Raw genomic sequence first — 19,854 nt, 5'->3', positions numbered from 1 at the left:
AAGTGGTAATAGATATCTAAATTTTTTTCTATCAAAAGGAAAATTGGCCAAATATTGTAAAATTTAATTTAGCTGTATATTTCTTGTTATTACCATAATTTACCACCAAAGCACAACCCAAAATAAATTCTCCTGCTGTTGACGATCACAGCGATACCACATGTGTATGTTAGTTGTTGTTTGTACCTGTAGTATGGCCCAGAAATAATGGTGTGCAATATTGCATTTTTTTTATCCTGCTTAAAACACACAGACACTGATACTATATTAAAAAAAAAAATCATTTATTTTTTATTCTACCCAAAATATGCTGACCATGGCTTTTGACCCTAACAAACCTTAAAAATATTATATACCGTATTTATCGGCGTATAACACGCGCCGGCGTATAACACGCACCCCAAGTTTAGGAGGGAATTTTAAGGAAAAAAACTTTTAGGAGGGAAGTTTAAGGAAAAAAAACTTACATTTAAATGCCCATCAATGCAGCGTTATCGTGTCCATCTGCAGCCTTGTCAGTGCAACCTTGCCCCAGTGTCCAGTGCAGCCTTGTCAGTGCAGCTTTGCCCCAGTGCAGCCTTGCCCCCAGTGTACATTACATGATCGCCGCCGACATACACAAGTTTAGTGTGTAGTTTTAAATATGGCGCCGCGGAGTTTGGAGGGAACACAGTGACTGGGCGGAGCCGAGATACACATAGCCGAGGATTCTTGGCGCAGTTCACAGTCACGCCCAGTCCCTATGATGGACATAACACAGGTCCAATGGCGGGACTGGGCGTGACCGTGAACGGCGCCGAGAACCCTCGGCTATGTGTATCTCGGCTCCGCCCAGTCACTGTGTTCGCTGAACGAGCGCCGCCGAGTCCCTCCGAACTCCGCGGCGCCATATTTAAAACTACACGCTATGTGAATGTCGGCGGCGATCGCTCCGATAGATCACAAAATAGCGGGGATCGGCGTATAACACGCACCCAAGATTTTCCCCTGATTTTAAGGGGAAAATTTTTACGCCGATAAATAATTATATATATATATATATATATATATATATATATATATATATATATATATACACACACACACACACACATTATATATATATATATATATATATATATATATAATGTGTATGTATGTCAGAGCAAATGAGAATCATGAGGTCAAAGGAACTGCCTGAAGAGCTCAGAGACAGAATTGTGGCAAGGCACAGATCTGGCCAAGGTTACAAAACAAATTCTGCTGCACTTAAGCTTCCTAAGAGCACAGTGGCCTCCACAATCCTTAAATGGAAGACATTTGGGAGGACCAGAACCCTTCCTAGAGCTGGCCGTCCTGCCAAACTGAGCTATTGGGGGAGAAGAGCCTTGGTGATGGAGGTAAAGAAGAACCCAAAGATCACTGTGGTTGAGCTCCAGAGATGCAGTCGGGAGATGGGAGAAAGTCAACCATCACTGCAGCCCTCCACCAGTTGGGGCTTTATGGCAGAGTGGCCCGACGGAAGCCTCTCCTCAGTGCAAGACACATGAAAGCCCACATGGAGTTTGCTAAAAAAAACACCTGAAGGACTGCAAGATGGTGAGAAATAAGATTCTCTGGTCTGATGAGACCAAGATAGAACTTTTTGGCCTTAATTCTAAGCGGTATGTGTGAAGAAAACCAGGCACTGCTCATCACAGGTACAGCCCCAACAGTGAAGCATGGTGGTGGCAGCATCATGCTGTGGGGGTGTTTTTCAGCAGCAGGGACAAGACTACTGGTTGCAATCGAGGGAAAGATGGATGCGGCCAAGTACAGGGATATCCTGGACGAAAACCTTCTCCAGAGTGCTCAGGACTGGGCCAAAGGTTTACCTTCCAACAAGACAATGACCCTAAGCACACAGCTAAAATAACAAAGTGGCTTCACAACTCCGTGACTGTTCTTGGATGGCACAGCCAGAGCCCTGACTTAAACCCAATTGAGCATCTCTGGAGAGACCTAAAAATGGCTGTCCACCAACGTTTACCATCCAACCTGACAGAACTGGAGAGGATCTGCAAGGAGGAATGGCAGAGGATCCCCAAATCCAGGTGTGAAAATTTGTTGCATCTTTCCCAAAAAGACTTATGGCTGTATTAGATCAAAAGGGTGCTTCTACTAAATACTGAGCAAAGGGTCTGAATACTTAGGACCATGTGATATTTCAGTTTTTCTTTTTTAATAAATCTACAAAAATGTCAACAATTCTGTGTTTTTCTGTCAATATGGGGTGCTGTGTGAACATTAATGAGGAAAAAAATGAACTTAAATGATTTTAGCAAATGGCTGCAATATAACAAAGAGTGAAAAATTTAAGGGGGCCTGAATACTTTCCGTCCCCACTGTATATATTTATGTGAGGCCACATATAGGCGTATGGTCAGCGGAAAGGGGTTAAAACAGCCTAAACACTCATGGGAAGGCTTTCAACAAGATTGTGATGTGATAAATAAATAAATAAATGCAGCGCTAAGTGTCATTAACCATGCGTTTTTCTGTGGTTAAACAAACGTATAATCAAACATGCGTTTTCAGTGATTATACAAACATATCACCTTTCATAGGTAATAAGGATGTTCATCCGAAAAAATGTGATGGTGATTCAAAAAATATAAGTGAAAATAAACAGCAAATTATAAGTGCAGTGTCTACACACATGAATCATCTAATTAGAATAATATATATCACCCTACATCACAGCAGTGTATAGTGGTATATAAAGGAATAAAGTCCATACATAAACTCTAGCGATAACGCTGTGCAAACTGTGGCACTGATGAGATCCCGTAGTGATTGTTACATCTGGTGGGCAATCTTCCTGCATACAGATTTCATATAGAAATAGTAAGGTGGATGCGCTTACCAGAAGGGATGGACACTCTCAGCGTACGGCGGGGTGTCATAAGGGCTTATGGATCCAGATGATCCTATTGGTGTTCACTGGAAACTCGATGAGGCGTGCCAATGGACAGTACCAGAAATTGCATACACAGCGACTTCAGAGACAAGGTAGACTGTAGGTCATCGGATGGATGGATGGATTCACCTCTCCCAATACGCTGGTGGCCGAAAGGATGTAGTTCTCACCACGTCACAATGTCATCCACATAGGGGAAAAAAGGGAATCTCCACATGGTGCATGAACCAATAAAAGCAGGTTAATTTGAAATCATCAGCGGTACAGCAGACGTTTCACAAGCATCAGATAAAAAAGTTGAACAAGTGATCACAAGTTGAATAAAAATAGGATTGGAAATTAGCGTGGTAACAGAGTAACAGCAGTCAGCAACCCGACATGTTTCGGATGATTGTCCATCTACAGGGGCATACTTATGTGGAGATTCCATGTGGAGATTCCCTTTATTTCCCTATGTGGATGACATTGTGACGTGGTGAGAACTACATCCTTTCGGCCACCAGCGTATTGGGAGAGGTGAATCCATCCATCCATCCGATGACCTACAGTCTACCTTGTCTCTGAAGTCGCTGTGTATGCAATTTCTGGTACTGTCCATTGGCACACCTCACCGAGTTTCCAGTGAACACCCATAGGATCATCTGGATCCATAAGCCCTTATGACACCCCCGCCGTACGGTGAGAGTGTCCATTCCTTCTGGTAAGCGCATCCACCTTACTATTTCTATATGAAATCTGTATGCAGGAAGATTGCCCACCAGATGTAACAATCACTACGGGATCTCATCAGTGCCACAGTTTGCACAGCGTTATCGCTAGAGTTTATGTATGGACTTTATTCCTTTATATACCACTATACACTGCTGTGATGTAGGGTGATATATATTATTCTAATTAGATGATTCATGTGTGTAGACACTGCACTTATAATTTGTTGTTTATTTTCACTTATATTTTTTGAATCACCATCACATTTTTTCGGACGAACATCCTTATTACCTATGAAAGGTGATATGTTTGATTATATGTTTGTATAATCACTGAAAACGCATGGTTAATGACACTTAGCGCTGCATTTATTTATCACATTTTGTATACGGTTATCATACTGGTGATGCTGGCTGCTGATTTACACTTTTAAGAGAAAACATTTTTTTAGTAGCGCAACAATACTTTTCTCTCTTTCAAGATTGTGATGTGGTGTGTGGGAATTTGTGCCCATTCAGCGAAAAAGAGATGGTCATCAGGTACTGATGTTGGATGAAAAAAACCTCTCAAATGGCATTCCAATCTATTCCAAAAGGGGTTCAGTAGGGTTCAGGTTAAGGTTCTGTGTAGGCCACTCAAGTTCCTCCACACCAACAAACCATTTATTTTGTGCACAGTGCTGCTGGGAAACAAAAAGTCCTTTTAACAATCTTTTGCCACATTTGGTCATCGACCAATAGAGGTCATCATTGCGTTATGGGATAACTCATTGGATATCTCAACCCCCCCCCCCCCTAAAGAGTTAGTTTTTTACTTTACAGAAAAAAATGTAGAGGTAAAACTAACCCTAAGACACCATGTCCCCACCTTCAACCTTCACTGTATATACCTCTGGGGTTGCTGAGCAGTCAGCACCCTGCAGCTGGTCTAGTGATCAGGGGATTTGAAATCCCCGATTTCCCTCCTCCCTGTGCACGTTCCTGGAACAAAGCAGATTGATTCACCGCAACGGTGCTGATCAGTAAGGGGGCAATTCTTCCTAATGACCACAAGTGTAAGGAGAATTCTTCCCACTGACCATCACACTAATGTATCGTAAGTTGTAATTTTTTTAGTAGGGGTTCACCTGTGAATGGAATGCTGTTTCAAGGGTTCCTCTGTGTTGAAAAGGTTGAGAAAGGCTGTTCTTAATGGCTTAAAGTGATTCTTTAAGATTTTTTTTTTTTTAATTTTAATAGCAAACATGTTATACTTACCTGCTCTGTGTAATGGTTTTGCACAGAGAAGCCCCAATCCTCTTCTTTTTGGGTCCCCCGCCAGCATTCTTGGCTCCCCCCACAGCCGAGTGTGCCCAATAGCAAGCCTGTTGGTATGGGGGCACTTGGGCAGGCTCTCATCTGAGCCGGGCACTGTGCACGGCCCCCAGCTCTCTCCTTGTGGGCTCACTGGCTGTGATCGACAGAGCCACTGGCTCTTGCTGATGTGTGAGCCAATGAAAAGAGAGACCAAGGACAGCCGCTGCTCTCATGCACATTGCTGGTTAGAGATGGGGCTCAGATAAGTCTGAAGGGGGGGGGGGCACCGACACCGAGCACTTGCATGAGTACTCATGTAAATGCTCCCGATACCTGAAACAGATACCTTTGCGGTACGATTTGAGCCCATACAAAATGAATGGGCCCAAATCGCACTGCAAAGAATCACGTGCGTTTTGAACGGGTATACGGTGTGATTCCTGTATCCCATGCAGTTTCGACCACCGCTACTGTGTGATCCCAGCATAGAAAGACAGGGAAGCGCCATCTAAGTAGTGCTCCAATGGGCAAATATTTTATTAAAAAAAATATGTTATGTTAAAAGTACAAAATATACACTATATTTGACTTGCAACATAAACTATATTTCAAAATTATTGGGATGCCTGCCTTTACACACACATGAACTTTAATGACATCCCAGTCTTAGTCCGTAGGGTTCAATATTGAGTTGGCCCATCCTTTGCAGCTATAACAGCTTCATCTCTTCTGGGAAGGCTGTCCACAAGGTTTAGGAGTGTGTCTATGGGAATGTTTGACCATTCTTCCAGAAGTGCATTTGTGAGGTCAGGCACTGATGTTGGACTAGAAGGTCTGGCTCGCACTCTAATTCATCCCAAAGGTATTCTTTTGGATTGAGGTCAGGAGTCTGTGCAGGCCAGTCAAGTTCCTCCACCCCAAACTCGCTCATCCATGTCTTTATGGACCTTGCTTTGTGCACTGGTGCTCTGTCATGTTGGAACAGGAAGGGGCCATCCCCAAACTGTTCCCACAAAGTTGGGAGCATGAAATTGTCCAAATTGTCTTGGTATGCTGATGCCTTAAGAGTTCCCTTCACTGAAATTAAGGGGCCAAGTCCAACCCATGAAAAACAACCCCACACCATAATCCCCCCTCCACCAAATGATTTAAAACAGTGCACAAAGCAAGGTCCATAAAGACATAGATGACCGAGTTTGGGGTGGAGGAACTTGACTGGCCTGCACAGAGTCCTGACCTCAACCCAATAGAACACCTTTAGGATGAATTAGAGCGAGGAATGTGAGCCAGGCCTTCTCGTCCAACATCAGTGCCTGACCTCACAAATGCTCTTCTGGAAGAATGGTCAAACATTCCCATAGACACACTCCTAAACCTCGTGGACAGCCTTCTCAGAAGAGTTGAAGCTGTTATAGCTGCAAAGGGGGAGCCAACTCAATATTGAGCCTTACGGACTAAGACTGGGATGCCATCAAAATTCTCGTGAGCGAGTAAAGGCAGGCGTCCCAATAATTTTGACAATATAGTGTATGTTGCAAGTCAAATCAAAAACCACGGCTGCTTGCGGTGCTCTCGGGGCTGGAGATGTATAGGTGGTCAAGCGGACATCACTTCCGCCCTATACCTACAGGGGTCCCGGAACTTCCTCCATCCCTGTGAGTACCACAAGGCCGTGGTTTTGGATTTAACATGCAGGATATATTATGTACATTTAACATGTGAGTTGTGATAACATTTTTGAACAAACTGTTTGCCCATTGCTGCACTTCTTAGATGGCGCTTTCCCTGACGGTCTATACTATGAGAACAGAGGAGCGGTGGGGGGAACCGCATGCGATTTGAACAGGAATTGCACCGTATTCCTGTTCAAATTGCATGCAATTCTTTCCAGTGCGATATGAGCCCAATCATTTTGTATGGGCTCAAATTGCACCGCAAAAAGTATCGGCAGTCGGTATTGGTAAGTTGACCGAAAGTATCGGTAGTTGTACTCAGCGGTAAAAAAAAAAAAAAAAAAAAAATTAAAAAGAAAAAACAGTATCAGCGCAACCCTAGAATTTTTTTTCATTTTAGAGCAAAAAAAAAAAAAAAATTTTTTACATCCTTTTGCAGATTCTTTTCACCTCTATTGGACAGCAATGTCTGAGAGTGCAAATGCATTTGTTGCACACAACAAAATAGATTTAAATCACTAACACTTATTTTTTTTTATAGTTCTAAAATATTATTATATATAAAAAAAAAAAAAAAAAAAACACTTAACATTTCCCTTGCAATGATCTTATGTAAGCAGTCCCCTCCCCCAACTCTCCTGGTCACAGCCTAGTAAGCATGCTCTGCAGTCTTGCAGAACATTCAGCGCTGTCCTGCATCACAAGGAGTGTGACAACCAGATCAAAACAAACATACCTTCTATCAATCAGCCAGGGGGTGAGCACAGTTTGCTTAGGAAGAAGAGCTGCTCTTTATTTGCATATCTGTTCTATTAGCAGCTACCAGGTAATAAATGATTAAAAAAAAAAAAAAAAAAAAAAAAAAACTTCATCACATAAAACAATCAATTTAAAATGATAGATGCATTTTAGAACAGCACTAGCTATCTCCACTAGGGGGCATTCATCACTTAACATTTCTACTCCATATTCAAAATACAAAACAGACAAAAAAAAAGTCTGCTCCATGTTTTATGCCACAGAACAAGCTTCTGGAAAGCATCCCTTTGTGTCCCTATGACCAACGGTGCATGAAGTACTTGATCTGCTATATACCAGCTCTTCTGGGGCAAGAAATGCTTTGCATCTCAACTCCTTTCTCTCCTAAAAGGAATAAACACCTCTTTTCGAGATCGACGGCAATGGCCTCTGAACACGGCTTTAAAGCCAAATTCCAGAAATTCAGCTTCTTTGTAAAAACTGCAGGCATTCCTCAAATTAAAGTGATAGAAAAAAGATTTGTTTTTTTGATTCGTTTTTTTAAATTAAAATAAGAAACATGTTATCCTTACATGCTCTGTGCAAAAGTTTTGCACAGAGCAGCCCCGATCCTCCTCTTCTCGGACCCCCCCCCCCAACTTGTTTTGGGGGCACTTGTGCATGCTAGCTCTTGAGCCCCCCCCCCCCACTCCCTCAGCACTGGCTTTGATTGACAGCAGCGGGAGCAGAGCTGCTGGAACTGCTATGGCCCCTCCCCGCCTTCTGTCCATTCACAGAAGCTTTTGTATTACGTGAACTCATTCACAAAACAACAAAGGCTTCTGTGAATGGGCAGGGATAACTGATCTGTGCGCTTCCCTCCTCTCACGGCCAGAGGTGGGAGTGAAAAAAAAAAAACCTGTCACATAACTACCAGAGAAGCCCTGGAGGTGACAGGCACCTAATTGGACTCAAATCATTGTGTGGCTCTACATTTTGCAAAGTTGCTGGATTCCTAAAATTCGGCTTTAAAGTGGTTCTATTGGCAGAAGTTTTCTTTGTTATCTTTATGCATTAAGACGAAAAACCCGTGTCAGTGGCGGCTCTTGGTTTTTGAAGAGGCAGCAAACAACCAATACCCCCCCCCTCCTCGTGGTCCGTCATCCAGCCCCGCACTTAGGCCCCATTGCTTTTATCGCATCTCTTCCTCCTCGGCTTCCACCATGCGTCTCCACCCCCCGCGTCCAATAGGATCATCTGTCCTTTCAGCCAATCGGGTGACGGGTCTCAGGACCTGCTTCCTGATTGACCGGGAGGAGGATCAGTGTGACAATAGCGAATATCCACACAGCTGCGCCCTGAGCCCACCCTTTTCTGAAGCCCATTAGAGCCTTTGGCTCTAATCACGTGCTTCAAAAATAAAAAAAAATCACCCCCACCCACCATTGGAATCGACGTGTCCGGCACGCTGCATGTAGATTAGGGGGCCAGACGCATGAATGGGGGGGGCGGCGCCCGTGCACCCCTAATGGATGGGCCGCCACTGTTGTGTGCAGCAACCCCCCTCATACTTACCTGAGCCCCATCTCCATCCAGTGACGTTGCACAAGAGTCTCAGCTGGGACTCCCCCCCCCCCTCATGGGATGAAACAGCATTGGGGTACAATTGGCTTCCGCTGCTGTCAAAGTCAGTGAGCATGCCCCAGTTGAAGTCCATTGGGACGAAACGCGCCGGGATTGCATTTATTGCTCCCCACATTTCTTTTAAACCTTGTGATCACATTGCTGTACACATCTGTGAATCAATGTTTGTACTTTTTTACAATAAATCCCCTTTTTGATCTGCACCATATGGAGCCTTTTTGTTTTCTATCATTTTATTGCTGGTTCTGGTGAGAGCATTTTTTTACCCACCATCCACGTCTGGATCGATCTCCAACTGAGTTCCAGTTCCATCCTAGTCCCGTGCAGCGTGGACTCCCAGGCTTTGGCCAATACAAGTGTGATTGACTCATTGCTGCTGGCATGTGAGTCCCACTGTCCGGTAAGAGTACATATCCCATTTCCTTGGTAGAAGATATACTATCTTTGGCATTAGAACGGCCAGCCACTGTTTTCCATTTTCCAAGTGTCACTTCAAGAGTGGATCCTAAGTCCTTCACGTTTATGGACATTTGCTTTAATTGGCTCACTACAGTGGTGAATTCTTGTTTTCACTAGTTTATAGTCACTGAACTGTATTAGTATAATTTTTTCAGTATACATCATTCTTAGTTTTTTCCATTTCTAATGCACTGTATTATGCTGTTTCTTTGATGGTTTTCTAGCGCTAGACTGTGTTTTTACATATTTCTTTGACTTTGGTTTAGTGCAGTAATTTCCCAAACTTTTTCAGCTAATGAGGAGAGAGGGGGGGCGGCTCCGTGTCTGTACGGATACACAGAGCAGCGGCTCGGCTGCCCCCATAGCAAGCTGCTTGCTGTGGGGGCATTTGGCAGGAGGGAGGGGCCAGGAGCACAGAAGAGGGACCCTAGAAGAGGAGGATCTGGGCTGCACAGGGCAAAGCCACTGCACAGAGGTGGCAAGTATGACATTTTTTGTTTAAAAATAACAAACACAAAAAAAAAAAAAACTTTAATATCGCTTTAAGAGAGCATTGCTGTAATTAGTTGTATTATGGTAAAGGTTTTAATACATCTTACTGTAACTTGAAGATAAAACCGCACGTTCTTTGGTTTTCTATACCCATTTTCATTAATAATAGTTACAGCTATAACAACTTCAAGGTATCCTGGTCAACATCTTCCAATAACCGTTTATGGTTTAATCCTACCCTAAATGAGCTTTATTCTTTACCTCAGTCCTCAAGTACCCCCAACAGGCCATGTTTTCAGGTTTTCCTTTACCTTGCACAGCTACTTTAAATCAAAATCAATGACACGGTATTGATAAGAGCTATTGTATCTAAGGGAAGTTCCCAAAACATGGCTCATTGGGGGTACTTGAGGACTGAGGTTGAGAACCGCTGCTTTACCTGACCCCCAACAGTGGTCCTGGCGAGGGGTTAAATACTAATGCCATCTTTTTACTGCACAAGGCTTTAAATCCTTTCAACAGTTGAGCTGGCCATACAGTATATACTATTCTTGTTCAATTTCCTTTAGATTTACCTTCAACTATGTAGTGCAAGGGCCTACCTGATTGCATACAAATTGAAAGTGTTTAGGTTTGACCTCATACTGTATGGTTTTGGTAAGTCTAATTGAAAATTGTACAAGAAAATTATGTTATGTATGGCCGGCCTTACAGGCGGATTTTAATTTGCCCTTCAATTACTTATTTTACCATTAACTCCATCATGTAGTACACATACAATTTGGGTCCCTGAATAACCAAGTAACACCCTTAGAAGAAAATGCTAAGACAGCTCGTTTCTACCTACTACTCTGCCCTTGTGACAGATTCCAATCCTAGGTTAAATCGCTGCTCAGGTAAAACAAGGGCTTCATTGGATAAACCATATGCACATTGGACTGAATTTAGTGAAAGCTAAACTGTTATTTCCAACAAAGATAGAATCATACAGCTTTAAGAAGAACTGCAGTCTGTTCACATAATTTGTAATAAAAACATCTTTGCCATTCTGAAGCTTCCCTCCAAACACTTTGCATATTAATTTATATATACTGTGATTCTAGATTGTAAGCTTTAAACGAGCAGGGCTTTCCGAATCCTTCTGTATTGAATTCATGTTGTAAAGCGCTGCGGAAACTGTTGGCACTATATGAATCCTGTATAATAAGAATACTGCTGTACTTTACAAATATGCTGCAGAAATCTCCCTCCACCAAGTCTGGCTGCAGCCATTTTAACTGTGGGCAGCTGAAGCTGCTGCCTGTTCACAGCCTGGATTTACACAGACGCACACCTCCAGCTCTGCAGCTTTCATTGGCCCTCTTATGACTCATCCCCCCTCTCTTCCTGACAAACTCTCACGAGAGTGAGAGATCTGTGCATGTCATAAGCCTAGGCTTTTTACCAGACAAGAAACAGAAAGTGGGCTATATAAGGTATTTAATGGCAGAAAAAAACTTTGCTATCCAAAGTTAAAACAACAAGGGCAGATGGAATTGGTTAAGAACAGTGCAGACTATGGAATCGGATCGCATAGGTCTAAACACCCACGCGATCCAAATCCAGTGTAAAAAAAGAGGGTCCTGCACGTTTTGGGTGCGGACCCAGTGTGAATTGAGCCATACATGTATAACTCAATTTGCACCACACTGAAGTCGCATGTCATTTGTACAGGAATCGTGTGCGACTCCTGTACAAATAACATGCGATCATGCGATGCGGTAGACCGCATCAGTGTGAACCTAGCCTAAAAAAGAAAAAACTATAACAACTTCAGCAATGTCTTTAGTTTGAGAAAATAGGATTTTACTAACACTTTTCTTGGAGTCCATTGAGGGACACAGAACTCTTTTGCCTTTGGGTTGTACTGTCACCTACAAGAGGACTGGACACTGGAGCACAAAAAAAACAAAACAAAAAAAAAACAAAAAAAAACAAAAAAAAACAAAAAAAAACAAAAAAAAAACAAAAAAAAACAAAAAAAAACAAAAAAAAACAAAAAAAAACAAAAAAAAACAAAAAAAAACTTCAAGTTTTCGGACTGGAAGATTCTCTATTTCTATTCTTGAGACCACTCCAAACTTTGGATTTCACCTCACTTTCAGTCCCACTGACAATGGTCATCGGGCCATTTATAGAGGGGGACTCTCCCAAGGCAGGAAAGAGACAAAAAAAAAAAAACCTGACAGGGTTGCCAACTCTTCCTTACCCTAGACTAAATTATGGCAGCCGTATTGAGGTCTCCATTTGTGGTGTAATTGCCTATCTGGCTATAGGTTCAATAACCACAAGAGCCCTAACCAGGACACAGTCCAATCTGAAAAAATAAAATTTTGAAGAAAAAACACCCCTCAAGAGGGAATCCCCCTCTTTAAAACAGCAGCCTGCAAAACCTTGCGGCCAAAAGAAGCATCCGCAGATGCCAAAATATCTACTATAGAATTTAGTGAAGGTATGCACTGACGACCAAGTGGCCATCTTGCAGACCTGTGATATTGACACTTGATGACGGAAGGCCCAAGAAGTACTAAGCGCCCGAGTAGAATGCACTGTGACAGGGAAAGGAGGAACCCGACCCTTAATAGAATAGGCCTGAGTCACAGTCTGTCTGATCCATTTGTAGATGTAGCCGAGGAAGCGGCCAGCCCTTTCCTTGGTCCCCGTGCAACCAAAAAAAGTGAGTCGGACCTCCGGAAGGACTCCGTGGCTGCCAGATGCACTCGAATCACACGAAACACATCCAAGGTATGCAATACAAATTCCTTGGCATGAGCCGGCTTGGGACACAAGGATGGCAACACAATGTCCTCATTCAAATGGAAGTCGGAGACAACTTTGGGCAGAAATGATGGACAGGGACGAAGAACCACTTTATCCCTATGGAGTAATAAATAGGGACTACGACAGGATAATGCCGCCAACTCCAAAACCCTGCGGGCCGAGGTAATAGCCACCAAGAATTCCACCTCCTGGGACTACGTAGGTAAGGGAATCTCCCGAATATTCTCGAATGGAGGTTTCTGGAGAACCGATAGTACTAAGTCTAAATTCCATGGCGGCAAAGGAGACCGTACAGGCAGAGCCACATGCTGGACTCCTTGAATGAAGGTACAAACTAAAGAGTGAGGGGCTACGGGTTGCTGAAAGAAGACTGCCAAGGCAGACACCTAGACCTTGATACTCAAGGCCAACTTCTGCTCAATGCCCCGTTGAAGAAAAGCGAAGATCTGAGCCACAGAAAAGGATCGAGGATGAACGCCAAATCGACTCGCCCCAAGAAATGTACGCTTTCCACGTACGATGGTATATCTTACTAGAAGTGGACTTCCTCGTCTTCACATAGCAGGGATCACAGATCCCGAAAGACCTATCTCTCAGTACCTGGATTTCAATGGCTAGGCCATTAAAACCAGTAACTGTAAAGCAGGATTGAAGCTCAGCTCTCTGTACAACTGGTCCTCTCTGAGAGGTAGTTCCCAAGGGACGTTTACGGCCACCAGAATGACCAGAAGACTTTCGCCTTTGGTCCTTCGCAGGCACCGCAGAAGAGTAAGGTGTTGGCCCCACAGTGGCACTAGGACGACTGCAGCATCTACCACAGGAACTTGTGAGATTTCCACGAGCCTCAGTTACTTCCTGTTGAACTGAACCTGCTGAAGGGGCCGACGTTTGAGAAGAAAAACTACTAACCTGGTCAGCATTCACTCCAGAGTCAGACCCAGGTAACCCAATTTCATAGATGGGGTGCCTTGGGTAGTTCGGACATCACTCGAACCTTTACAGGAATTATACCCACACAAGCAGACACATGGTCCCCGAAGTGGACGAACTCTGTCCCCCTTCTTTGGTACCCCCAAAAGGTTCAATTCATGGACCCCCTTGACGCTTACAAAGGAAGTCCATGAATCTGGAAACCAGCGAAGATGTCCCCCCACCCAAGCAATGGGTGAGGGGCAGACCTTCATGCTGAAGGAGTCTTGTCAGTGAATCCAGAGAAGCATGCTCTAGGCTTACCAGACCAAGATTGCTTGGAACATCCCGGGGAAGACTTGAGAGATCTGTTTCCTTTATCTGCAGTTCCGGGAGCCCGGAGGAATTTCTTCTGGGCCAAGAAAGACCCCCGTCTGCGACGAGGCTCCTTCCCTTTCCTAAATTGAGGCAGGAAGGTACTCTTCCCCTCTGTGACACCCTTAATGATGTCAACAAGGGTAGCCCCAAACAGGCGGTCGCCTTAAAAGGGCAGATCAATGAGAGCTTTCTTAGAGGCTTGGTCTGCCGACCAATCCTTAGACCACAGCACACGTCTAATCACCACCGCTGAAACAGAAAGCTTGGACAGCACAGGAGCAGCATCCAAGGCTGCATCACAAAAATACTGCAGACCATAGACCAACTGGTCCGCTAAATCAACATAAGCAGCGAGAACCTGCTCACTACCCAGACCCTGGCGCAAAATCTTGGCCCATTCAGTTAGGGTCTGCGACACCAGGGCCGAGGCCAAGACTGGACGCAATGCTGAACCAGCCGCAGTAAACATGCTGCGTGCCACATCCTCTGCTTTCCTGTCAGCCGGGTCCTTAGAGGACGGGGATTCCTCTACTGGGATCATAATCGTTTTATCCAACCTGGAAACAGGTGGGTCCACCACTGGTGGGGTAGTCCACTTTTTTTTAAAGTGGTTCTTCAAAGGGGTAGCGTACTGAGAAATGTTTGGGGACCACAAAGGGTGACTTTGGTTGTTCCCATTCCTTATAGGTAAACAAAATAAGGCAGATAGGGAATCACCTTTGGTGTGTGAGGTGACTTATGCGTACCAAAGGACACAGCCGCATCCGTGGCCCTGTCAGCCACATCCTCCATTTTTAGAGTCTTCTGCAACAACAAGTGCATCCACCAGCGCTTTTCCACTTGCTGCTGAGACCGCGTAGGACTCATCCTCACTATTGGACGGGTTAGGGGGGAGATATTAAACCCCCCTCGACGGGCCTCGTCCCCGCCGGCATCAGGCTCAGAATCAGATGAGACAGACTGAGCAGGGGAAGGTGGGGGACGCTTCCTCCTGGGTCTTTGCCCAAACGCTACTTCCACCCGGGATACCAATGACTCAAGGACCGCCGTCAGCGAAACCATGGGAAGCTGGGGTTCTGAAGGACCTGCCACCTCCATGAGGGGATCAGTGGGTGAGATGTGACACTGAGGCTCCATAGGGAAGAAGACCCTGTAGTGCAAATTAACTTTTGCACCACTGAGGGACACCCCTAATGCCAGCAGAAAGGGAGATCCACAAGAACCCCCAAAGAATCTCCCTACCAGCGGAGGAGCGCCGCAATTCAGACCCAGCAACACCATGGACACCATCTAATTCGTATATCCCGGGACAGGAAGAGGAGAAAAGAGGAGGAAGAGGAGGAAGAGGAGGAGCTGCGGCATCTCCCCAGACTAATGGAAAATGGCCGCCGTGACATCATCGGCTACACAAACATGGCCACCCGTCGGAGACCAGCCAAACCAAGGGAAAATGACAGCCGTGATGTCTTTGGATCTCCCAAACATGGCCGCCAGCCGTTTGACATGCTGAAGCATACTGCCAGGATCCTCTGTGCCTTCAACATCGCTGCACCCTCTGCAAGGGGACCCCACCTCCAAAAAGGTACTGCACTCCACCAGGCAGGGTGAATATTTAAGGGGAACACCGCTTTGCACTCTGCACTATGACCCCCAAACTGCACACTACCTCCCACTACATACACAGCAGGGTATGCACCTAGGGGTCTGCGCTGCACCCTCTGCACTGGAACCCCCCCATACCGCCAGGGGTAGGACACACACCACCCAGAATGGGAATGGCGGGGGAGATCCCCAGGGGTCTCTGCTGCCTGCCCTGGGACTCCCACCAATCCATGGGGGGGAAAGGGAATCCCAGTTTAACCAAAAGGACTTTTGGATGGGAAGGGGGATCCTGCAGGCAGGTCCGACCATCCCTGGAGGGTACCCGTGTCCACCCCAAACTGCACAAAGAGGGAGAGGGGGGACTGTACTTACTGATCCATGGTGCGGGTGACCCTCCAGACAGAACTCCTCGCCACCGAAGGGGGGGGCTGTCGGCCAAGGGACTGCTGCGACTCAGACCAGAGCCCATTCATATGCGACCCTGCGAGACGTTTAACTCGTAGGCCAGCCTCCGTCCAACGAGGCTATGTTGCGGCCAACCTAGCGCCTAGCTGCGGTCTGCACGTGCTCACTGGCTGGACTGGGGAGACCACTGGATCTAAATTATCCAGCCCATCACCCAGCCCGGCAGGTGATTGTAGATCTTCCAGGAGAAAATGCATGGAAGAAAAAAAAAAATACAAAAAGCAAAAATCTGCTAGGACCAAAAGATCCCAGCAAGGAGCTAGGTCCTTACTCCTGACTAGACAGAAATAAACTGAATACCTAGAGCAGGGAGGGGGTCATAATACTGACTGAGGACACCCCATGGGCGTAGCCAGGTGTTTTTTATTCTGCCTAGTCCTACTCCTGAGGAGGCAATATAACCCAAGGGTCAAGATTAAGGGGCGGGGGCGTGGCCTAGCGATGGCTGAATGAAGATGTGCTTCTAAGGAGCTCCTGGCTTCCCCCTGCTCACCACGACCAAAAGACAGCTACTCATTCATGTAAATGCCGCATGAGCAACCCCAATCGAGAACCAGATCGGCGACCTGTAGGAACCCTTCCAGGACCTCACCGACTGGTATCGAGAGATTCCTCCGAAGCCCGCAACAGGCCCCACCAGGGGCCATTACAGAAACCCCACGTGCACCTCGCATGGAAGTCCGTGCGCCTACCCAGCCTACCTTTCCCGTTTCACTCATGGAGCCAGAATACCTCGCAGGGACTCCAGCAACCTTTACATCTGATATTGCTGGGTCCCTCGCAAGCCCCAGGGCGCCTGGAGGAATATCTACGCAGCATGCTGCAGGCCCCCCTTACGAGGTCCGACATTGAAGCTCTTCCCACGAAGCCCGACATTGAAGCCCTAATCCTCCGCATCGAGGAAGCACATAGCAGAGATCTGGCAGAGGTGAGAACAGACCTGCACTCCCTCACAGAACGCGTGGACACGGAGGAGGCTGAGATCTCCTCTCTGGAACTCAAAGTGTCAGCCCTGGAACACTCACAGACCTCACAAGCTACCATGGCCGGAGAGATGCAGCTACACCTGGAGGAAATGGAGGACCGCAGCCGTCGGAACAACCTGCGGCTGCAAGGACTCCCGAAGGCTACAGGGACGGAAGACTTGGCTGCCACGGTTACAGCTATAGTCCACAGCATTCTGGAGGCTCCCCCACCGACGCTAGAGATAGATCGGGTGCACAGAGCTCTGGGACCCAGGTCTACAGACCCTGACAGACCCCGGGACGTACTGTGCAGACTGCACAGATACTCACAGAAAGACATCATCCTCCGCAAGTCCTGGGATCATGGCCCGATTGAATTTTTATGGGGCATATAAACAAATCCTCCCCCTCCAGCGACCCAGCACTCCCAACCTGCCCACTCTCAGAGATCCAGGAGACACTCGCGGGATCTGCCGGGGGAACGAGCACATGAGTCATAACACACCTTCTCTCCCCGAGCAGACTTCCAACCCTCAGTTAACTGGCGCTTTATTTCCCCACTTCTATTCCCCCTCACAACACCGCTTATTAACCTGCGCCCAGTGCCCCCACGCTGCCACCTGCCGAGGAACCTGTGACTGCCCAGACATTCTTCTGCCGAGCCCAAACAGTGTCCCTATCCCCCTGACTGGAACAGCACCTCTGTCCCTCCTTCTGGGGCTGGTGCCTGAGCCCCCTCCTCACAGTTCAAATCAGAAGGAACTTTCCAGCACTCACGGAGCAACACCGAGAGGTCAGGTACTTTCATGAACCTCTGTGACCCTCCCTCCCTGGGACAGAGACTTGAAAGGCATTCCCCATGCAGAAGTACCAGACACGGGGAGAACAGAGCCCATGCCTCTGAGGTAGGCAGAATAGATGTCACCGCATATAAACACTGGATGCACGAGTACTGCACACTACACTCACTGTATTCTAACGATGTATTCCTTTTCAGGTTTGAGCTACTATGGGTTCAGTTTCCTTATTCACAGCATATCTAGGTGTCTTAGTGTCCTAATGTTTTCCTCCCTGTACTGGCATCTCCTGTGGGAGGGGGTGAGCCGGGGGTATATTGCCCTTTAACTGCGGGGAGACACCCCAGCGGCGGCGGCAGGGGGCTGTTGGTCCCGGCCCTGCTGGGGTGGACTTGGGAACTCCCCATGTACACACATCTTTCCCAACAGACAACTGTGGGGCTCTAATGCTTTTACAGGCCTGCTGTAGACAGAACCATGAGGCGACGATGGGCTTTCAGGGAATGTTTCTCCCCCTCCGAGAGATAAATTCCTCCCACGGCGAGGGAGACACAGAAGCGGACATAACAATGACTATTGCAATGAGATAACAGGGACCGGTAAAAACTTCAATTTGGGGGGGGGAGAGTTCCTGACGGGAGGGTGATTATGATTTTGCTTTAATTTTCCTTTGAAGATTAATATGTCCTGTATAGGTACTAAGGGAATTACTTGCATTCTATGAACACATGCTCTAGATAAATGCATAGATGTTAACACTGTTTGTTCAGATTCGCATGTACTAGCAGAAGACGTGAAGTTTATCATTGCTAGCTTATGTTCACATGCTCTAGATAAATACATGAAGGTTAGCGATGTTTGCTCATATTTACATGCTCTAGATAAATACATGAAGGTTAGCGATGTTTGCTCATATTTACATGCTCTAGATAAATACATGAAGGTTAGCGATGTTTGCTCATATTTACGTGCTCTAGATAAATACAGGTAGGTTGGCACTGGTTGCTCATATACACATGCTATAGATAAACGCATGAAGGTTAGCAATGTTTGCTCATGTTCACATGCCCTAGATAAATACGTGAAGATTAGCATGGTTTGCTCACATTCACACTGCTCATGCCCATATGATAACTCCTATACCTATTTTGGTCGGGGAGGCCAGCTGCTTTTCGGCCTCCGCTGACCACGCTCCCAAACAGGCTAACGCTTACCCCCAGCCTGTTGCTGGGAAGCGTTTAAGCAGTATCTTTCTCCAGGGGCGGTGATGCCCAGTTTCTAAGGTAACCACCTTTCTAAGGTAAAGCACTCCCCTCCATATAGAGTCTTTTCTTTTTCTTTCTAGTTCTTTTCTTTCCCTTTCTCTTCTCTCATCTACTTACTTCCTCTCTCCATTCCCCCTACCTACCCCTCCCTCCCCACCCTCTCCCATGGAGGCTCTGAATGTATCCTCGCTTAACGCCAAGGGCCTTAACACACCCGAGAAAAGACAGATGCTTTTACATGATTTGCACCGTCTTAAATCTGATGTGACCTTCATACAGGAGACACATTTTAGAGATGACAAACTGCCCAGCCTTAAAAACAAGTCATTCCCATTGGTGTACCAACCGGACAGCTAAGTCAAGGGGGGTTTATATTCTCCTTTCAGGAAGAGTACCATGGTCGCTCATAGATTCCATTACTGACCCTGGAGGTCGCTACCTGTTTGTGAAGGGCATGATCAGCGATGTCAAAGTCACATTTGCGAATCTATACACCCCGAACGAACAAGAAGCTTTCCTAGGTAGGACACTAGCCTACCTGATTTTAAACTATGGGTTCGTATCGAACAGGCCCAATCGGACGTTCCTCTTAGTGGAGCTCTGTGGTGCTATACCTCCCTCTCACGGGAGATGAAGAATCACCCCCTAATAGGCAATACAGCTAAGCTATGTTCAGTCCTACTTTCATGCCCCAACATATTCTCGA

The 19,854-nt window shown here is 46.1% G+C and overlaps 1 protein-coding gene across 3 annotated transcripts in view; it reads right to left on the bottom strand.

Annotated features, from left to right (window-relative positions):
* Positions 1 to 19,854, bottom strand: part of MORC3 (MORC family CW-type zinc finger 3) — a 114,210-nt gene that overhangs the window by 47,286 nt on the left and 47,070 nt on the right. The gene's annotated exons all lie outside the window — the stretch shown is intronic.

Source organism: Aquarana catesbeiana, linkage group LG02, assembly GCF_042186555.1.
Source record: "Aquarana catesbeiana isolate 2022-GZ linkage group LG02, ASM4218655v1, whole genome shotgun sequence".
Lineage (NCBI taxonomy): Eukaryota > Metazoa > Chordata > Amphibia > Anura > Ranidae > Aquarana > Aquarana catesbeiana.
Note: the sequence above shows the minus strand (reverse complement) of the source record. Positions and strands in the feature narration are given on the sequence as shown.